This window comes from Budorcas taxicolor, chromosome 8, assembly GCF_023091745.1.
Source record: "Budorcas taxicolor isolate Tak-1 chromosome 8, Takin1.1, whole genome shotgun sequence".
Taxonomy (NCBI): domain Eukaryota; kingdom Metazoa; phylum Chordata; class Mammalia; order Artiodactyla; family Bovidae; genus Budorcas; species Budorcas taxicolor.
Window position 1 is genome coordinate 96,230,287 of NC_068917.1, and position 23,774 is coordinate 96,254,060.

A 23,774-nucleotide genomic window follows, 5' to 3' on the forward strand; every position below is an offset into this window, starting at 1 on the left:
CCATGGACTACAGCCTGCCAGTCTTCCCTGCCCCATGGAATTTCCCAGGCAAGAATACTGGAGTGGGTTGTACTTTCTTCTCCAGAGGATCTCCCCAACCCAGGTGTTGAACCTATGTTTCTTGCACTGGCAGGCATTGGCATGGGGATTCTTTATTGCCAAGTCACCAGGGAAGCCAGAGCTGAGATGGATTAGTAAAAATTATAAACCAATTCATGTCTAGATCTCTGAAGGACTGATGCTGAAGCCGAAACTCCAATACTTTGGCCACCTGATGTGAAGAACTGACTCATTCGAAAAGACCCTGATACTGGGAAAGATTGAAGGCAGGAGGAGAAAGGGACAACAGAGGATGAGATGGTTGGATGGCATCACCAACTCAATGGACATGAGTTTGAGTAAGCTCCAGGAATTGGTGATGGACAGGGAGGCCTGGCATGCTGCAGTCCGTGTGGTCACAAAGAGCTTGATATGACTGAACGACTGAACTAACTGACTGACTGACTGACGTCTAGACCTCTGAAACAACAACATGATCATAGTGGGAAAGAGCAGCAAAGACTTCTTTCCTTAAATGAGTAGAAAATTATATATTATAATATAATATCCACAAAAACAAGGTTAATTACTTCTGATATCTTTTTCTGAAGAGAAAAAAAAAAAACACATATCCATGATTTTCCAAAAGCTTTCTGGGAAATTGCAAAGATATTTTTATATGGAATAGATAACTTATTTTTTAAATTGTATTTCTTTCCAAATTTAGAGTTTTATTTTGGGAATGCAAAATCAAAACACTTTTGCAGATTTGTTCAGTTTTAGAATTGTGAGTGAGAAACTATTCGGTTACCTATTTCATCAAATTGACAGTAAAACGCTTAAAATAAAAATAACATGTAATTCTATTGAAAAGTATCTTAGAACTTCATGCTTTGTATCTTAGTGCTTTAACACTATTGTAAAATATCTTTACGCTATTGTAAAGAACTTAGAACCTTAGTTCCTTGTGTGGCATTTTTTTTTTCCTCCTTTTTTGACAATTAAGGACATTTTTCCAATGAAATTTGAGCATTACTTTACTAGCAGGTGAGATGAGTGCAATTGTGCAGTAGTTTGAGCATTCTTTGGCATTGCCTTTTTTTGGAATTGGAATGAAAACTGACCTTTTCCAGTCCTGTGGCCACTGCTGAGTTTTCCAAATTTGCTGGCATATTGAGTGCAGCACTTTCACAGCATCATCTTTCAGGATTTGAAATAGCTCAACTGGAATTCCATCACCTCCACTAGTTTTGTTTGTAGTGATGCTTTCTAAGGTCCACTTGACTTCACATTCCAAGATGTCTGGCTCTAGATGAGTGATCACATCATCATGATTATCTGGGTCGTGAAGATCTTTTTTGTGCAGTTCTTCCATGTATTCTTGCCACCTCTTCTTAATCTCTTCTTCTGTTAGGTCCATACCATTTCTGCCCTTTATAGAGCCCAGCTTTGCAGGAAATGTTCCCTTGGTATCTCTAATTTTCTTGAAGAGATCTCTAGTCTTTCCCATTCTGTTCTTTTCCTCTGTTTCTTTGCATTGATCGCTCAAGAAGGCTTTCTTATCTCTTCTTGCTATTCTTTGGAACTCTGCATTCAGATGCTTATATCTTTCCTTTTCTCCTTTGCTTTTTATTTCTCTTCTTTTCACAGCTATTTGTAAGGCTTCCCCAGACAGCCATTTTGCTTTTTTGCATTTCTTTTCCATGGGGATGGTCTTGATCCCTGTCTCCTGCACAATGTCATGAACCTCGTTCCATAGTTCATCAGGCACTCTATCTATCAGATCTAGGCCCTTCAATCTATTTCTCACTTCTACTGAATAATCATAAGGGATTTGATTTAGGTCATACCTGAATGGTCTAGCGATTTTCCCTACTTTCTTCAATTTGAGTCTGAATTTGGTAATAAGAAGTCCATGATCTGAGCCACAGTCAGCTCCAGGTCTTGTTTTTGTTGACTGTATAGAGCTTCTCCATCTTTGGCTGCAAAGAATATAATCAATCTGATTTCGGTGGTGACCATCTGGTGATGTCCATGTGTAGAGTTCTCTTGTGTTGTTGGAAGAGAGTGTTTGCACTACTGCACAATTGCTCTCATCTCACATGCTAGTAAAGTAATGCTCAAAATTCTCCAATCCAGGCTTCAGCAATACGTGAACCATGAAGTCCCTGATGTTCAAGCTGGTTTTAGAAAAGGCAGAGGAAGCAGAGATCAAATTGCCAACATCTGCTGGATTATGGAAAAAGCAAGAAAGTTCCAGAGAAACATCTATTTCTGCTTTATTGACTATGCCAAAGCCTTTGACTGTGTAGATCACAATAAGCTGTGGAAAATTCTGAAAGAGATGGGATTACCAGACCACCTAACCTGCCTCTTGCAAAATCTGTATGCAGGTCAGGAAGCAACAGTTAGACCTGGACATGGAACAACAGACTGGTTCCAAATAGGAAAAGGAGTACGTCAAGGCTGTATATTGTCACCCTGCTTATTTAACTTATGTGCAGAGTACATTATGAGAAACGCTGGACTGGAAGAAACACAAGCTGCAATCAAGATTGCCGGGAGAAATATCAATAACCTCAGACATGCAGATGACACCACCCTTATGGCAGAAAGTGAAGAGGAACTAAAAAGCCTCTTGATGAAAGTGAAAGAGGAGAGTGAAAAAGTTGGCTTAAATCTCAACATTCAGAAAATGAAGATCATGGCATCTGGTCCCATCACTTCATGGGAAATAGATGGGGAAACAGTAGAAACAGTGTCAGACTTTATTTTTTTGCTCTCCAAAATCACTGCAGATGGTGATTGCAGCCATGAAATTAAAACACGCTTACTCCTTGGAAGAAAAGTTATGATCAACCTAGATAATATATTCAAAAGCAGAGACATTACTTTGCCGACTAAGGTCCGTCTAGTCAAGGCTATGGTTTTTCCTGTGGCCATGTATGGATGTGAGAGTTGGACTGTGACGAAGGCTGAGTGCCGAAGAATTGATGCTTTTGAACTGTGGTGTTGCAGAAGACTCTTGAAAGTCCCTTGGACTGCAAGGAGATCCAACCAGTCCATTCTGAAGGAGATCAACCCTGGGATTTCTTTGGAAGGAATGATGCTAAAGCTGAAACTCCAGTACTTTGGACACCTCATGCAAAGAGTTGACTCATTGGAAAAGACCCTGAAGCTGGGAGGGATTGGGGGCAGGAGGAGAGGGGGACAACTGAGGATGAGATGGCTGGATGGCATCACTGACTCGATGGACGTGAGTCTGAGTGAACTCTGGGAGATGGTGATGGACATGGAGGCCTGTTGTGCTGCAATTCATGGGGTCACAAAGAGTCGGACACGACTGAGTGACTGAACCGAACTGAACAATGAAATGAAAATTTTTCTATAAGAAACAGAATTTTGGCATCTAGGCAGATGACACAGATGACAACTATCCATCTGATAGATTAGGCTGCAATCAGTATACCGAGAAAGCCAGCTCATCAAAAATTAGTCAAATGTTGCTAAAATCTTAATATATTCCATGACTTACTTGCATACTGAGGTCTTCTGATTGAGTGAGTGAAGTAGCTCAGTCGTGTCCGACTCTTTGCGACCCCCGTGGACTGTAGCCTTCCAGGCTCCTCCGTCCATGGAATTTTCCAGGCAAGAGTGGACAGGTCTTCTGAACTAAGACAAATACAATCCACTTCCAAATTGCTCTCCATGGTTTTCTTTTGCACACTGGAACAGATTGATATTTCACTTTAGAACAGTGATTCTATCTCACTGGCTCTGCTAGATCAGAACTATTATAACATTCTTATTTGCCTTTTTCACTCTTCTTTTCAGGACTGGATGGTGAAAGCTCCCAGAGACTACATAATAAATGGTCTCTAAGAATACTGAACTCAGAGGTGGACATAAGAACTCAGTTTTCTTCTATCAAGTAAGACATTTAAGACATTTACAAAAATACCACTCTGATCATATATAACTTTTGCTTTGGAAAAAGTTGTTTTTTCAGAAAAACTGAAAATTTGTACATGAAATGAGTTCACCTTGGCTATTTTCAAATGAATTGATAAATGTTTATTTTAAACTTTTAAAGTTTAATTTTGACAGTACAATTTTGATAGTGGTAATTTACACTGTGGGCTTCCCCAGTGGTTCAGCGGTAAAGAATCCTACTGCAATGCAGGAGACATGGATTCAATCCCTGGGTCAGGAAGATTCTCTGGAGAAGGAAATGGCAACCCACTCCAGTATTCCTCTCTGGGAAATCCCATGGACAGAGAAGCCTGGTAGTTCTAGCAGGCTACAGTCCATGGAGTCACTAGAGTTGAACACAATTGAGTTACTGGACAACAACAATAATTTACATACTAACTCACCTAAAAGAAAGCTTTGAGAGATACTCAGTAATATTTAACACTGTAAAGGAGGCCAAAACAGATCAAAACATTTGGAAAAACATTCTGCTTTAGGGTAAAAGTACTCTTTTCCTTTGGGAAAAAAAAAAAGAAGAAGAAGGAAAAGACACACACAGTTGAATTTCTCTGTCATGAATGCTCCTGTCTCAGCTGTCCATATCAGTATAACTTCTACCCAGAGTCACTGAAGTCTATTTCACAGAGAAAACTAGAGGTTGGTAATTGAGAATTATCTATCAAATACAAGCATTTTAATAATTGTATAGCTCACAAAAACCACACACTTTCTACACCCACACACACTCTTTTTACACTTCCTTAAAGTGGCAAAAAAAAAATGAATGTATTCAAGTAATATGAACCAAGAAATAGCCTTCCTATAGCATATAAAAATAAGAATCAAAAGTATATTACCTTAAAACTACTCTTAGTAATCAGTGTTTGGTATTCTATCTTACTTAGATAGCATCTGGATATCCAATCTTACTTGTTGTTTTTAGGGAGATGATTTTAAAGAAAGATTTGCCCTGGAAGATCCAATAAACAAATTAAGGGAAATGTGAATTAACAAATAAGAAACTAATAATGATAACAACAGATTAGAACTTTTTGTTTTTCTGATGCTATTATGTGACACTCTTTCCTCCAAACATTAAAAAACTATATAATTTTAACACTATAGTAGGAAAATGTGAATTACCATAGTTTTTGTAGCAGAGAAAAAACCTGAAAAGATCAGTGAGTAAGGAAACAATTAAGAACTAACAAAATTTTCCCTTGTATTTTGGAAGCCAGGTATAGAGGGAATTGAAATGAGCTAGCCAAAATTTTTATCCTCCTATGTTCTGCTTTTATAAAAAATTAGAATTTTGGATAATTTAAAATGTCAGAGAACTAGTTTTCTTCTGGCAACAAATAGTTCAGTTCAGTTCAGTTCAGTTCAGTTCAGTCCTCAGTCATGTCCGATTCTTTGCGACCCCATGAATCGCAGCACGCCAGGCCTCCCTGTCCATCACCATCTCCCAGAGTTCACTCAGACTCACGCCCATCGAGTCGGTGATGCCATCCAGCCATCTCATCCTCGGTTGTCCCCCTCTCCTCCTGCCCCCAATCCCTCCCCGCATCAGAGTCTTTTCCAATGAGTCAACTCTTCACATGAGGTGGCCAAAGTACTGGAGTTTCAGCTTTAGCATCATTCCTTCCAAAGATATCCCAGGGTTGATCTCCTTCAGAATGGACTGGTTGGATCTCCTTGCAGTCCAAGGGACTTTCAAGAGTCTTCTGCAACACCACAGTTCAAGAGCATCAATTCTTCAGCACTCAGCTTTCTTCACAGTCCAACTCTCACATCCATACATGACCACAGGAAAAACCATAGCCTTGACTAGATGGACTTTAGTCGGCAAAGTAATATCTCTGCTTTTGAATATACTGTGTAGGTTGGTCATAACTTTTCTTCCAGGGGTAAGCGTGTTTTAATTTCATGGCTGCAATCACCATCTGCAGTGATTTTGGAGAGCAAAAAAATAAAGTCTGACACTGTTTCTACGGTTTCCCCATCTATTTCCCATGAAGTGATGGGACCAGATGCCATGATCTTCGTTTTCTGAATGTTGAAATAAATAGTTACTGGATACCATCAGAATAAGCTCCTGCTGAAAATTAATGGAGAGAGCACAGGATACAGCTTTGTGTCTAACTTGGGGCTCTTGACTGAGTAACAAAGCATTACCAGTGAGGTTCACTACAGTGTCAACTTCAGTCTTGCAGTATATTTTACTTTTCTGAACCTTTTTTCATCATATAACATAAAAAAAACTTTACCTTGGCTAATATCAAAATCTGTTTTATATTAATAATATCTTCTCTTTATGTCCATGCATGCTCAGTTGCTCAGTTGTGTCCAACTTTTGCTATTCCATGGACTGTAGCCCATCAAACTCTGTCGATGTGAGGTTTGTTTTTTTTTTTTTTTTTTTTTTTTTTATGATATAAGTACATTAATCCTTAAAGCAGGCATGAAAGCCCGATTGGTCTTATGTGTCCATTACCATTTAAAAAATAAGATTTTTTTTTTTTTAAATTATGGTTTGCCCCTTCAGATTGAGCCTTTTGCTGCCTTATTTTATAAAAAACTAGCATCATATATAGGGCTTCCCAGGTGACTCAGTGGTAAAGGATCCACCTGGCAGTGCAGGAAACACAGATTCGATCCCTGGGTCAGAAAGAGCCCCTGGAGAAGGAAATGGCAACCCACTCCAGTATTCTTACCTGGAAAATCCCATTGACAGAGAAGCCTGGAAGACTGGAAGGCTCCAGGAGCTCACAAGAGTTGGACATGATTTAACAACTAAATGGGCTTCCCTGATGGCTCAGTTGGTAAAGAATCCACCTGCAATGCAGGAGACCCCAGTTCGATTCCGGGTCGGGAAGATCCACTGGAGAAGGGATAGGAAACAACAACAATATCATATATTATCAACCTTTGATAGTATTTCTCTCTCTGCTGTGAATTTATGAATGCTTCCAATTAATGCTCAACCTTAATTTGGCAAGGTCAGTAAATAGAATGACAGATTATAAACATCTGGATTGAAAGTCCAAAACCTTTGAAATAAAGTGTTTAGTTTTCACTTGATGCAAATCTTAACAAATAAAAACCCTAGGCTATTTACACAAGTGACATGTCTCAGAACAAATTGATGACATATGTATGATAAACTGTTTGTACGCATAAAAGTCCCTGATATTTACTGGAATTAGGTACAGCAGATGTCACATTAACATTTGGCAAGAAAAAGCTCACATGAATGATTGGAGAAAGTAAATAGTCTACAGGGTATTAATAGAATGTATATACATACCAGAGATTTCAGAAACCTATTAAATATTGAACTATATAAACTGACATTGTACTCAGTGGGTGTGTTTGGAATGAATGGGCCAAAGTATAAATCAGTGATTCATAGAGGTGGGGTTTTTCTTCTCTTTTGTAAATCCTAGGAATATGTTCTTCACCAAAAAGACATCAAGCAATATTTGTTAGTGATTTGTAGGAAATGTTAGAAAAATAATAAGAGAAATACCGAAACAACAATCTTCATTAAATATCTGATTATAAAAGATACCCTAATAAATGCAAGCACTTCATTCTCACTCTCATTAGATAATTTAAAATGTACTGAGAATATTTATTTGAATATCTACAAATTCATTTGGCTAAGGTAAATTCGTGCCAACATTTGGATCACACAAAGGTTAGATTAGATGCAGAATGATAATTTAGTAGTTGAAAAAAATGTGGGATATGAACTAGAGAAAATAGAGTCTTCTATCAAATCCCAGCACTATCTAGTTGAGCATGCTAGAACAAACCCTTACTATTTGATACTCATTTAGTTATAAAATTGCTACCTTATAGATTTTAACTTATTTTTAAAGAGTCAAATTGCTTATGTGATAACTACCTGTAACAATTAGAGTAAAATTTGTATCAATAATGATTATGGATATATGGAACTGGGAGAGAAAATAGGGATAAACTGACTATAGAATATTGCACTGAAATTTTGGATTCTGTCCTGTCTTGAAAAATGGATATGAGTCCTTGGTATAAAGTACAAAATAAACATGATATAGACCACCTTCTTCAACTCCTTGAGATAGCAACCATATATGTAAACAATACTTTCCCCATTAACTGCAGCTCATTCATCAGAGTTGAAATCTGAGAGAAGAAAATCAAACTACTTGCCTCAATACAGACCCTTCTGGTGAGCTGGCAGAAAAGTTAAGCTGAGCCAATATGAGTTTGAGCAAACTCTGAGAGATAGTGAAGGACAGGGAAGCCTGGTGTGCTGCAGTTCATGTGATTGCAAAGAGCTGGATATGACTGAGCGACTGAACAACAACAACCATGCTTAGGAAATGTGAGCTAAAAGTCCAGAAGTTACTGTTAGGAGTAGGAAATTGGACCAAGCAGCAAAAATACTATGTAAATTCTATACTCCCAGCTTTGTTAGATAATGAGCAAGGTACATAATCAAAGGAAATGAGAAATAGAAAGCAAAGAAATATTCCATACAGAAGAAGACAAACAAGTAACCTATAGGAGAGAAAGAAATCTCATACCTTGCAGGTGGGAATATAGTATAATAAACCTGTTTTGAAAAACTGGCAGTTTCTGTTCATCCTGAATATTTGCCTCCCCTACGAACAAGAATTTTCACTGCTAATGTATTCACAAAAGAAATGAGTACATCTGACCATCAAAACTTGTACAAAAGGTTCATAGCATCTTTATTCAAAGTAGTTAAAACTAGATGCCCATCAAGAAGGAAATGGCATATGAATTATGGTATATTGATACAACAAAATGCTGCACAGAAATAAAAAGTGAACTACTAGTATGTACAAAAGTGTAGGTAATATCATAGATATGTTCAAACAATCTGGACACATAAAAGTATACAATCCATATGATTCTATTTATATTTACCTCTAAAACAAAGTTAATCAATGATTATAACAGTCAGAATTTTAGTCATCTCATAGGGGATATGGTCTAGGGACAGACAAAAAGCTATCTAATGGAGTGCTAAACGTATTCTAGATATTCTCTGGATGGTGATTTACAGGGGTGTACATATGTCAAAAACTGTAATTATTAACATTCAAGGTTAGAGTACTTTATGTATCAGTTGAAAAGGGAGAATTCTGCTTTCTATAATGGCAATTAGACAACTTAATCCAATCCTCCCTTTGATAATAACTGGAAAAAATGGAAAAAATATAAAAATAACACCTACTTGAATGTATGGATGAGCTAACAAGCCCATGAATAATTCAGGGGCCAAGATTCAACAGCTAAAGGAAACTAAGAGATGTGATCTCAACAACTGGGATTTCTTTTTTCCCTAGTTGTATCTACCCATTCAGATATAAGCTAATATCAGTTAGATAGCTTATTATGAACAAATAATAATGGCCTCAAAATAGCTAATATTTTGAAGACAGCTTGAAAGTGTGAGACTCTGAACTGGGTTTTGTCAGACTAAGCAGACAAAAACTGGAGTTCAGGATTCAGGTGTCAATAGACATAGAACTAGGGACTTGGAGGCCCAAAACAGTGAGAGAGTGAGAAAATCAAGATTTATAAATGTAATTACCAGTCAATTTCCCCAACTGAATAACTACAGAAAGCAGCAATTTTGAAGAACACTTTGATGTAAAACAGAAAATTTTAACAGAATTTAAAGAGAACCCCAGCTTTTCTATGTACACATTCTTCCAGATGTGGTGGGTGGAAAAGTATTTCGAAGTGATCTGGTAGCTTTTTTTAGCAGATATAGGGTTCGCCTCTAACATAAACAACTGACATGACATACCCAGGCTTCAGACTAAATTCTTAATGGTTACAGTATTATCTGGCTCAAGGCTAGGCTGCCTTTTTCCTCTACTCACTTTGGAAGTAACATATTCTATGTTATATTCAACTAAGAGTTAAAAGGTGAAAGCAAAAATGGAAAAAAAAAAAAGTTGGTCATCTAGAACTAGGCATGGGAGGAAGGCATTGCAATAGAATGCAAATAAATCACAACCACACTCTTTTCTAGCGTAAATGTACTCAAAATGTTAAGTAATTTTTAGAATTGTTAAGGCTATGTTGATTTTAAAATAGAGACACTTAAAAGCACAAATAACAATCATGAAATAAAGCAAGATAAATTTATTTCTTTATTTCATCATGCACTGCAGCCTTAAAGTACCTAGTGAGAATCCCTTGAGAGGATTAATTTTAAGGGTAAACTAGGGGAAGCCTGGTGGGCTGCCGTCTATGGGGTTGCACAGAGTCGGATACGACTGAAGTGACTTAGCAGTAGCAGCAGGGAGAGTGAAGCCTAAATATCATTAAAAATTCTAAGAGCTAACTTTTCTGATAAATTATAGAAGATATACTCTGTTTTATTATATTAAGACTTACAAGTTAAAAATCTCAACTCCTATGTCTCATTTTCACCTTTTCTGTGTTTCCATGAGGAATATCTGGCATATTGTCTCATTAATATAGTAATGAATTGATGTGGAAGAATGGAATTTTTCATCGTCCATTACTATTAATGGCAACATTGAGGGAGGGCATTTTCTATGTCTAATTCAGTTCAGTTCAGTAGCTCAGTCGTGTCCGACTCTTTGTGACCCCATGAATTGCAGCACGCCAGGCCTCCCTATCCATCACCATCTCCCAGAGTTCACTCAGACTCACGTCCATTGAGTCCGTGATGTCATCCAGCCATCTCACCCTCGGTCGTCCCCTTCTCCTCCTGCCCCCAATCCCTTCCAGCATCAGAGTCTTTACCAATGAGTCAACTCTTCGCATCAGGTGGCCAAAGTACTGGAGCTTCAGCTTTAGCATCATTCTTTCCAAAGAAATCCCAGGGTTGATCTCCTTCAGAATGGACTGGTTGGATCTTCTTGCAGTCCAAGGGACTCTCAAGAGTCTTCTGCAACACCACAGTTCAAAAGCATCAATTCTTTGGAGCTCAGCCTTCTTCACAGCTTATTTACTTTTTGGAAGACATGATTTCTAGTGTTTATGTAAGAAGCAAGATTCTTTGAAAAAATGATTTTATCAAATGAATGTTAAAATTCGTTCCATAGTCGACTATTAGATTTCTCCCAATGCCCCAAGTCAGAATTAATCATTGTGTGCCCTATAGCATTTTGGTCATACTTCTCTCAGGGAAAATGTTGGTCTAACTTTATTATAGCTTCTCATGAACATAACTATCTCACCCACTGGATTATAACCTACATAAAAGTAGGAATGAATCTTTTCTACCACCCGGCAGTAAGTACATGAAATAAATACTTTTGAATGAATGAAAAATGAGTTTAATAAGAATTATGTCGTATTTTACAAGTCCCTATGGGGGAAAATGCAATAGTGTATAGAATTTGTCTTACCATCCTAACATATGCATCTATGTAGAGCATGAAAGGATTCAGTACACTATGGAATTAGGAGAAGATATTGACCCTCAGGGACATGTAACAAAGTTGATGTAAAACTGGAATATTAAATATCAGATCATGAATCTTGTTTTCCCTAAGTGAATATGAATGAAACCATGCAGGGAATTTAGCAGAAACATTAAACATAATGATGTTGAGGAAAAAGAGCATATGAAATAAAGTCATGGGTAATTGCTTTAGACTGGGAGCTATGTAGTTTTTTTCTAACTGAAAATCAGCAAATGAGTACCCAGGGGAGAAAACTTTGGAGTCATGGGATAGATAACTGCTAGAGGGCCTAGAACCCATGAATAAATCAATCACCAGGATTTGACCCAATGTGATCATAATTCAGCACTGAAAGAATAAATCTGACTTTCCCTGAGAAATGGGACTAAGAGAAGGAAAGGGAACAAAATAAGATAATGCATATGGATGAGCCTGTAGCCTCCATTGCCTCCTAGGATATCTCTAAATCACAAGGACCTTCAAAAAAAAACAAGACAAAACAAAATTCTATTGTTTCCTCAAAACAGTACAGTATGGTGATTAGGAACCAAGAAATCGGGGGAAAAAAATCCCAAAGCATGAGTTGAGCATTCTAGCCTTCTTTTACAGGTGCATATAGATAGAAAATCAAGGTTCGTTTGTTATGATGATCACATGGAATCCTTCTCTGTTGCATAAATGGGCATGGTGCGGCCTGCAAATTTGTGTTGACATTACCCACTACTTTTTAGAAGAACAAATTGTCGGGGGCCAGCGTGAGGAACTCCGCCCATGGCAAAGGTCATGAGCAAGGAGGCTTGGCATACGCAAAGGTGTGATCAAGCCTCAGGAAACCCTTGTTCCCGGGCACCTAACCCCAAAACCAGAGTCTGTTTTATGCTCTCACCTACACCTCTGACTTTACAGGGGGCTCTTCCCCATAACCGTTTCTCTCGGAGGGGGAGTAAACGTGCAGATCCAAGGCAATAAAAATTCCTGGGCGTGACAAGACTGTTTCAGCTTACGGACTCTTCTGAAGGTTATCTAGCCCATGTGTATAGGTTAGTCCGGCCACATGTGATTGTTTACAGCCTCCCAATATGAGAGGCACGAGATGTTTTAGACTTACTAAAGGCAAATTCTTTTGGGGAGTTAGAAATTATTAGTATAGCAGGTTGGTTAGGAATTGTATTGGTGAAGGGTTTTTCATTTGTTGTGTCAATAATTGCTGCTAATTCCCTCCCCTGGGTGGGACAAGGATGTCTCAGGTCAAACCTCTCTGCTGACAGACTAGCTTGTGTGACAGGATTATCCATACTACTGTCACATGATTGTTTACTACCTCTTAACCATAAACAGCACAGAGAGTTTTGGAGTATTTTAAGAGTCTTAATTAGCATAGGGCTTTTCTTCTTCTTGAGTCAATGATTGCTGCCAGGCCTCCATATCCTTAGGCACCTGGGAATATATTAATCAATATATTTGGAATATAGAAAAGGAAATATAGTAGTTTTTGATGTTAGCAATACTAGACTTTTTGAGTTAATGGATTTTCTCTTTTGTAATAGATCACTGTGCTTTGTTATTAATCACTGTGTCCTTGCTATGTAAAAATGTAACTTTATCACTATCTTGAGACTAAATAGATCTTAAGGGGAGCATTGATGAAAGGATTTTCATTTGTTGGGCTGACGTTTGCTGCTAAATCTCCATGTTCCCTGCCCTTATAATGAATATAACTAACATATAGGAGAAATAAGTATTAACCTTTAAGCATATAGGAGAAATAAGTATTAACCTTTAAGATTAATCATGTTAACCTTGGGTTAAATAAATTCCTTTCTTGATTGTAACTCACTACACCCTCACCCTATAGGAATGTAACTTTATTTGGAGGGTGGTACCTGGTTTAAGAAAAAACACCCTTGGAAATAATAAGCTTTTTGGTTATCAGAAAGAAAGGATCATAAAATGTCAGCGGGTCTCATGGCCAGAAGATGATGTAATATTCCTAAGACCTTTTTTTATACATTTATGTGAAGCACCTGATTTTCATAAAGGTCAGGACTGCTGACCCCCGCGTGACACTGTATTCATCCCTATGTGTAACAAAAGGTATATAAGCAAACCCCAAAATAAAGAAATCAGATCAGTTTCTGGAAAGACTGATTCCCTCATGTCGTTCCTTTCTGCTCCCCTTTTTTCTGGCTGAATTCCCATCTGGAGCATGGGTGCCCTCCAAGTCTACTTATTTGCCCTGGTTTTCAAGCCCACGTGAGAAGGAGCCCAAGGAGGGGTGCCTTCCGATATTCAAGTGGCACCAGTGGCCCAATGTAGATGGTGCAAATTCCTTGTCTTGGAATTTTATTGGTATCCCACATAAACCAAGTTATTCGGCCCTTTTTTCTCTCCTACTATTTTCTGGCCGAATTCCCATCTGGTGCATGGGTACCCACCAAGCCTATTAATTTTGCCTGGGCTTCTAAGATCGGACTGGGGGGGCCTCAGTGCCTCCTCTCCTTTGGGAGAATGGGAAGACGCCTGTGGCCTGCGTAGGTGGTGATTGGTATCCCATGTGAACCAAGTTATTCAGCCTCTTTTTCTCTGCTAATCTTCTAATCCCTCTCTATCTGTAATTAAGTAAGTTATTTCCAAAGACACTGATGCTGTCCCCACCTTCGAATTCCCTGGATCCACCGGGGCTGGACCCTGGCAACAAATGATCAATAATATCCTCATTAACCAGCCCAATTAAGAAATAATCTTTCAAGTTTGGAGGTAGAACTTTTATCAGTGCATAAGATTTGAAAACTCTTTTTTTCACACAATTAATTCTTGCAATGGTTTCATTTCTAGAGAGCATTTGCACTTGACCAATGAGATCTCTCTGAGAACATAGAAGTAAAGTTAATAATATGAACATAGGAACTTTCCTAGTGGTCCAGTGGCTAAGACGCCATACTCCCAATGCAGGGGGCCAGGGTTCAATCCCTGATCAGAGAACTAGATTCCACATGGCAAAACTGAGGCCCTGCACAGCAAAAAACAAACAAGCAAAAAACAAAACAAAATTATATGAATACATAACCTCAAAACAGTCATTCAAAGCACAACTATGCAAAGTACGCCTCAAAAGAGAATTGCCCTAAATTCAGCTAACATTGATAGCAAAATTAGATTGTGATAGAAGGTGGGTAGAAGTGAGCATTGAAAACATAAGTAAGGAACAGTTATCAAGGAAAACTTTTTCTCCATCCATTCTGTTTCTAAAGTCCTTTGCTAATATCCAGAGCAACTTCTAAATAATTACAATTATGAGATGGGCATATTGGATATCAAGTCAGATGTTAAATCAAACATCTCAAATGGGAAAGCCTAATTTCACTTGACAAACATGTTTTCTTTGACCCATACAGTTTTAAAAATTGAACTTAGGTTTATAATAGGATTTTTCACCTAAATCTAAATTGTGGTCTTCTCTTGAAAAAATCAGACTGGAAATATTGGGACAGCATTTTGCATGATATGACCCTTTTGGGATTTTTTTTTTTTTTTGGCCACACCATGGACTTGTGGGATTTTAGTTCCCCAACCAGGGATTGAACCCAGGCCCTTGGCAGTGAAAGTACAGGTCCTAACTACTGGATCATTAAGGAAGTCTCCATTTTCTTTGGCATAACTATTTCTTTGAAATAATTCTTAAGAGTTATCTGCAGAGTAGCTGACTCTTTAAATGGGGGATCCAATTTCCAGTTTGCAAGTTCCAGCATTTATGCACGAAGTAAACTGCATTCATTTATGTTATCTGCTGGGCCCATTAGACAATGAACTTCAAATTCCTTGAACCAATCTGAACTCCTAGAGACTTATGCAGTTTCTATGAAAAAGGACAAACTACCAGCAATTTGATTTCCATTTAAAATTTGATTTTAATTCAGGTGTATAATGAGAGTTACTATGTTGACAGTGTAAAATCATTGATGACAATAATCCTAAGTGTAATAATTACTCTTCTAATAATAAATTCTCATTTTGCATAGCTGTGGATTGAGTTTTATGGCAATTAGATTCTGCTATCAATCACTCTACTAACAGGGGCACAGCTAGTTAAAATAAACCATTTCACCATTAAGTACAAATGTATCCTTTGCTGCTTCTTTGACCGCATTTCTTAAGAGAGTGAGGGAGTGCATTATACCCATTCTGACATTCTGTGATTAGTAGCATCCCAATAATGTTATTTTCTCAAACTTCTCAGAATTAACAAAATGTTCCAAATCTCTATGTCCTCCCCAAATTAAACATCTGCATATAAATAAATAAATAAATAAATAAAATAAATCTACATGCCAGAAAAATAGAGCCATACACTTGTGGAGGTTTCCCCAGTGAAACTCCCAGGAGGGTTGAACTCCCAGGAGGTGGGAGTTCAATCCTTGGGTTAGGAAGGCCCCTTAGAGTAGGAAATGGCAACCCACTCCAGTATTCTTGCCTGGAAAGTTCCATGGACAGAGGATCCTGGCAGGTTACAGTCCATAGGGTTGCCTGTGGAGTCGGACATGTTTGAGCATACAGGCACACAAACACTTGTAGAATGTTAAAGAAGGTGATCCAAGGTAATGTAGAAGAACAATTAATTGGACAGGAGGAGAGAATTGTGTAATCCTTGAGAATCTTCACTATGAGTATGAGTCCTCAGAGAACTAAGGCATTGCTCAAATGCTAAGATCTAGATTCTGTATCAATTATACTGAATGGTTCCAAATGATCAATTAAAACATGACACTGTATCCCAGATATCATGGTTTTGCTTCAGAACTAGAACTACAAGAATGCAACAGAACAAAAGTATGTGAATATTTTTAAAAGTAGCTTGTTCATCACAACTTGAATATAGAAAAACTCATTCAATTTGTACCTGAAATATTTATGCTAAGATGTAATTGCTAAGATATAATTGCTTTAGGGAAGTATTTTCACTTAGATCCCATAAATGGTTAGCTGGTTTGTTTTTTTTTTAAGTTTCTATGCTTAGTGTTACTGCATTGCATTTATTTATAATCAATCTCAAATGGCTTCCCTGGTAGCTCAGATGGTAAAGAATCTGCCTGCAATATATGAGACCTGAGTTCTATCCCTGGGTTGGGAAGAACCCCTGGAGAAGGGAATGGCTACCCACTCCAGTATTCTTGCCTGGAAAATTCCATGGACAGAGGGGCCTGGCAGGCTACAGTCCATGGACTCACAAAGAGTAAGAGACGACTGAACGACTAACACTTTCACTTGCAAGATCAGTCTTAAAGCACACTACACCGTTGATATGTTCCATTATTTGAAAAATTCATCCTTACCTTTTAAACTGAGTAAGACAATCACACAGCCTATTGCACACAGCAGTCTTCCATGGAATTTTGTCTTGTTCAAGGGAGCAGCCGCTTTCTATACCACATTACCCTTCTTGCTTGTCATACATGATTGCACAAGGTAGAAGGCATCTGGCTCAGAAGTCACAAATCTACCGTTTGACAAAATCCAAGTCTAAGTGAAGTGAGAGCACCTAAAGCCAGGCTGTTACCAAAGCATATGATAGTGCTAAAACTTTCCAGTCAGATGCTCTTTGGAATGTGAAACAGAAGTAGAAGCAGAGAATTATTAACTGGAAAAAACATTGAAAAAGGATGCAGAGAAACAATGAGACAGCAAGGACCAGGAGGGCCTGTGTGTAAAGAGTAATTTTAACTAATTTTGTACTTGTTTCTTTATTTATAGAAAACTGAATGTGATAACAATATACATACTTTATGGATCACTTTTTGGTAATTGATGAGATGATACTTGTAGAGCTGGAAGCAAAGAGTCTGGCACATTTTAAGTTCTCATAAAAGTTAAGTGCTGCTCATATCACATTACAGTATAAAAATCATTTAACTCTCTGACTCTAACACTAGGCTGTGAGTTTTTAGAGAGCAGGTACTGTCTTATTCGTCTTTGTATCCTCAGTTACTAGTACAGCACCTGGCACAGTGCTTAGCATGTTGCAGGCACTTCAGCAAATGTTAATTAGATAAGTGAAGTAAACATTTTTTCCCCTTTTACCCATTTTCCTCACTTTTCACTTTACACCTACCCATCCATCCCATCATATTTGAGGAACCTGGGAAAACTGGTGTATTCAAAAAAAAAAAAAAAACTGAAGTTCAGTTCAGCTTTTAGATTGTAGAAGAATCAATCTTTGACTGGTTTTCTATACTACAATTGCATATACTTCAAGTAGCCCCAACCAGATCTCACAATTAATACTCAGAGCCTGGGGACAGATGGGGAGTGTAGACAAGGCCTGGTCTTAATGAAATGAGAAAGAATAATCACTACCTATCAGCTAGATTCCCAATAAAGAAAAAGCAGAACACAAAATTTCAGAATTCTAGTTATAGAAATATCTTTAGAGTTCATTTGGTTCCAGACTTTGACTTTATAGATGAAGAAACTAAGACCTGAATAAGAGAAATAATTTATAAGACATCACAGAACTTGGGACTGAAATATGTGACCCCTGATGGCTATAATGATCCTTCTTCTGTACCACACTGCAGAGCAGTACATTATGCCTGTTCTTAGCGTATATTAATATGGTATATTTAGACTATTATAACTGTAGGACAAAGTGTAAAATCATGGCCTTAGATTTTACTTTGTTAGAGGTAAGCAGCTGCCTAGTATATCCTTTGGGAGAAAATTATCCTAGCATTAATGATGCTGTCTTTTATCATTGTCTGTAAATGTACTAAAATATTTATTAATGAATATCACAGATGTCAACCAGAATGGAAAACTAATAGCCTATACTGCTTTAATTTATTTGATTTACGCATATTGTCAGAAACAACGTTGATAGAGGAACATATAATAATTAAGCACTTGTCAGAATGGCTTAATGTCACTATAAAATAAACTAGCAATCCAAGTCTTGGCAAAATTTTGATGTCACTACTCCTAGGAAAGGAAGCTTTTGAAGCACCATATTTGCAAAATGTAGCCAGTGTGGCAGGTTAATAGAATCAAGATTTCACATATGGAGCTAAGGCTAATGGACTAGGAAAAAATACAAGCTAGTTTTTGGAAATAAGTAACTAAATTTTAGGAGCAATATGGATAAGAAAGGATACTTTAGTGAAGGGTCCAAACCATAGATAAATGATAGTTTTTGTTTCTATCCCCCTTTATGTTCCTTTTCCTTTTTTTTTCTTTGTTTTTCACAAGAACCCCAAGAATTATCTAACCATCTGTGGCACTTTATGCATTCTCTTTCCTTTCTCCATAGCACAACCAAGCCTATTAAGGGATCATTAATTTTATAAAAGAAAAATGTTTATTTGTAACATTTTTAAAATCATTTTATCACTTATGTCATGTTTTAGCCCACTTGAAAGCTTTACTCAAAGAGAGTCGTAGTTAATCTTCTCTAGTTCTAGGGCTACTCATGAATTTTCAGAGATACTGCTTCTTAGATGGAACATGCCAGCGATAAAAATTCTGGAAATTTCCTGTGGATAATGATGTGATGCTGCCATGTTTCACATTATAATTAATCATTTATTTTTAAATTCATGAAGGTACGATGCTTTATTCTCTCCTTATTATGTAACTCTGTAAAAGTAAATTAACAGGTGAGTTAAAAGGGATTCTGCTTCTAACCATGATGGAGTCACCAGCAGTTATTATTCCTTCCACAAACAACTATAAAATTGGACAAAATATATGAGGCAATAGCTTCTAAACACTGGACAACAAATATGGTAGAATAGTAATCCTTGAGGAGGGAAACATATAAAGTAAACCCCAAGTTTATCCTCTGTTTCTGTATGAGGTAATTTTTCAAACTATGACCCTGGGAGTCAAGCCCAACCAAAATCCTGCTTATCGCTGAAGTTACAGAGTCTTAAATAGTTGAAACTTTCAGGGCATGAAGTCATAGATGAGGGACTTGCAGGAGTTTGCAAGTTGCAAGAAAGACAAGAGTCTGCATGGATAATTTCTAAACATTCATGGCCCTTGGCTGGGTTGCCTACATACAGAGGTCAGCTCCATGATGCCTATCAGAGAACTCCCTGTAGGTTCACAGTTGTGGGTATGTGGAGAAAATGGAAACACCTGAGACTGTGTGTTCTGAGACATATTGAAGATACAGTCTAGCCATAGTGAAATAACCTCACAGAAAACATCAGGCTTCAGTGGAGATTGAAGAAAAGACATATTCTAAAAATAAGTACAGTATGTTAAATGGCCATAAGACTGAGGATAAAACTGGGGGGAAAAACTGTCATGATAAAGAATAAACCCAAACTTGCCAGATCAAGAGCAGTTTGTTAGTCTGCCAGAAAAATCCAATACCTCTTTAAATAAGTCAACATAGCCTAAACTCACAGCATATTATTTATAATATCCAGTGTACAATAAAAAATTAGTAGACAAGAAAAATGAGATAACAATTAGGAAAAACACTGGTCAACAATAACTGATCCTATTATGATTTCAGAAGTTATCATTATCAGAAAATAAATTTACACCAGCATTTATAAATATGTTCACATATTTTAAAGAAAAAGGAAAGATAAAACATGGATAGGGTACATCACATTAGAAGTGGAAACACTACAAGATAAAATGGAAATTTGAGTACAGTGCAATATCTACAAATCAACATTTATAATAGTATTGAATATAAAATAATGTTTTCCTGCTGAGATTATGACTATGAAAAAGCATACTTATGGCTGTATCTTCTAAGCTTATACTGATATCCTCCCTATTATATTAATAAAAGTAAAAATAATTATAAAAATTATGAATAAAAAAAGTAAAATTATCTTTTTAGCAGATGTCATGGTCATTTATATAGAAAATCTGAGGAATAAATCCTACTAGATTATGTCACTTCAAAAAGATCAGAAGCTACTATGTTGTTGTTAAGTCACTAAATCTTGTCTGACTCTTTACAACCACATAGACTACAGTATACCAAGATTTTCTGTCTTCCACTATCTCCCAGATTTTGCTCAAATTCATGTCCATTGAGTCAGTGATGCCATCCAACAATCTCATCCTCTGCCACCCCTTTCTCCTCCTGCCGTCAATCTTTCACAGCATTAGGGTCTTTTCCAATGAGTTAGCTCTTTGCATCATGTGGCCAAAGTATTGGAACTTCAGCTTCAGCATCAGTCCTTTCAATGAATATTCAGTCCTAGAGGACTGATTTCCTCTAGGATTGACTGGTTTGATCTCCTTGCTGTCCAAGGGACTCTCAAGAGTCTTCCCCAGCACCACAGTTCAAAATCATGAATTTTTTGGTGCTCAGCCTTCTTATGGTCCAATTCTAACATCTGTACGTAACTACTGGGAAAACCATAGCTTGACTATATGGACCTTTATCAGCAAAGTGATGTCTCTGCTTTTTAGTATTCTGTTTAGGTTTGTCATCGCTCTCCTTTCAAAGAGCAAGTGTCTTTTATTTTGTGGCTGCAGTTACAGTCTGCAGTGATCTAAAAACCAAAGAAAATAAAATCTGTCACTGCTTCCACATTTTCCTCTTCATTTGGCCATGAAGTGATGGGCCCAGATGCCATGATCTTAGTTTTTGGAATGCTGAGTTTCAAGCCAGCTTTTTTGCTCTCGTCTTTCATCCTAATCAAGAGGCTGCTTAGTTCCACTTAACTTTCTGTCATTAGAGTGGAATTATCTGCATATTGGAGATTATTGATGTTTCTCCTGATAATCTTGATTCCAGCTTGGGATTCAACCTACCCAGCATTTCACATGATGTATTCTGCATAGAAGTTAAATAAGCAGGTGATAATATACAGCTTTGTTTTACTCCTTTCCCAGTTTTGAACCTGTCCATTGTTCGATGTACAGTTCTAAATGTTGCTTCTTGACCTGCATACAGGTTTCTTAGGAGACAGATAAGTTTGTCTGGTATTCTCATCTCTTTAAGAATTTTCCACAGTTTGTTGTGATTCACACAGTCAAAGCTTTGGCTCAGTCAATAAAGCAGAATTAGATGTTTTTGTGTAATTCCCTTGTTTTCTCTATGATTGAATGAATCTTGGCAGTTTGATCTCTGGTTCCTCTCCCTTTTCTAAACCCAGTTTGTACATCTAGAATTTCTCTGTTCATATACTGCTAAAGACTAGTTTGAAGGATTTTTAGCATAATCTTACTATCATGTGAAATGAGTGCAATTATACAGTAGTTTAAACATTCTTTTTCACTCTCCACTTTCACTTTCATCAAGAGGCTCTTTAGTTCCCCTTCACTTTCTGCCATAAGGTGTCATCTGCATATCTGAGGTTATTCATATTTCTCCCAGCAATCTTGATTCCAGCTTGTGCTTCTTCCAGCCCAGCGTTTCTCATGATGTACTCTGCATAGAAGTTAAATAAGTAGAGTGACAATATACAGCCTTGACGTACTCCTTTTCCTATTTGAAATCAGTCTGTTGTTCCATGCCCAGTTCTAACTGTTGCTTCCTGACCTGCATACAGATTTCTCAAGGTGCAAGTCACGTGCTCTGGTATTCCCATCTTTTTCAGAATTTTTCACAGTTTATTGTGATCCACACAGTCAAAGACTTTGGCATAGTCAATAAAGCAGAAATAGACGTTTTTCTGGAACTCTCTTGCTTTTCCGATGATCCAGCGGATGTTGGCAATTTGATCTCTGGTTCCTCTGCCTTTTCTAAAACCAGCTTGAACATCAGGAAGTTCATGGTTCACATATTGCTGAAGCCTGGCTTAGAGAATTTTGAGCATTTCTTTACTAGCATATGAGATGAGTGCAATTGTGCGGTAGTTTGAGGATTCTTTGGCATTGCCTTTCTTTGGGATTGGAATGAAAACTGACATTTCCCAGTCCTGTGGCCACTGCTGACTTTTCCAAATTTGCTTGTGTATTGAGTACAGCACTTTCACAGCATCATCTTTCAGGATTTGAAATAGCTCAACTGGAATTCCATCACCTCCACTAACTTTGTTCATAGTGATGCTTTCTAAGGCCCACTTGACTTCATATTCCAGGATGTCTGGCTCTATGTGAGTGATCACACCATCGTGATTATCTTGGTCTTGAAAATTATTTGTACAGTTCTGTGTATTCTTGCCACCTCTTCTTAATCTCTTCTTCTTTTGTTAGGTCCAGACCATTTCTGTCCTTTATCGAGCCCATCTTTGCATGAAATGTCCCCTTGATATCTCTAATTTTCTTGAAGAGATCTCTAGTCTTTCCCATTCTGCTGTTTTCCTCTATTTCTTTGCATTGATCGCTGAGGAAGGCTTTCTTATCTCTTCTTTCTATTCTTTGGAACTCTGCATTCAGATGCTTATATCTTTCCTTTTCTCCTTGGCTTTTCACCTCTCTTCTTTTCACAGCTATTTGTAAGGCCTGCCCAGACAGCCATCTTGCTTTTTGCATTTCTTTTCCATGGAGATGGTCTTGATCCCTGTCTCCTGTACAATGTCATGAACCTCCGTCCATAATTCATCAGGCACTCTATCTATCAGATCCAGTCCCTTAAATCTATTTCTCACTTCCACTGTATAATCATAAGGGATTTGATTTAGGTCATACCTGAGTGGTCTAGTGGTTTTCCCTACTTTCTTCAACTTAAGTCTGAATTTGGCAATGAGTTCATGATCTGAGCCACAGTCAGCTCCTGGTCTTGTTTTTGTTGACTGTATAGAGCTTCTCCATCTTTGGCTGCAAAGAATAGAATCAATCTGATTTCGGTGTTGACCATCTGGTGATGTCCATGTGTAGAGACTTCTCTTGTGTTGTTGGAAGACGGTGTTTGCTATGACCAGTGCATTTTCTTGGCAAAACTATTAGTCTCTGCCCTACATCATTCTGTATTCCAAGGCCAAATTTGCCTGTTACCCTAGGGGTTTCTTGACTTCCTGCTTTTGCATTCCAGTCCCCTATAATGAAAAGGACATCTTTTTTGGGTGTTACTTCTAAAAGGTCTTGTAGGTCTTCATAAAACCGTTCAACTTCAGCTTCTTCAGCATTACTGGTTGGGGCATAGACTTGGATTACTGTGATATTGAATGGTTTGCCTTGGAGACGAACAGAGATCATTCTGTCATTTTTGAGATTGCATCCAAGTACTGCATTTTGGACTCTTTTGTTGACCATGATGGCTACTCCATTTCCTCTAAGGGATTCCTGTTCACAGTAGTAGATAAAATGGTCATATGAGTTAAATTCACCCATTCCAGTCCATTTTAGTTCTCTGATTCCTAGAATGTAGACGTTCACTCTTGCCCT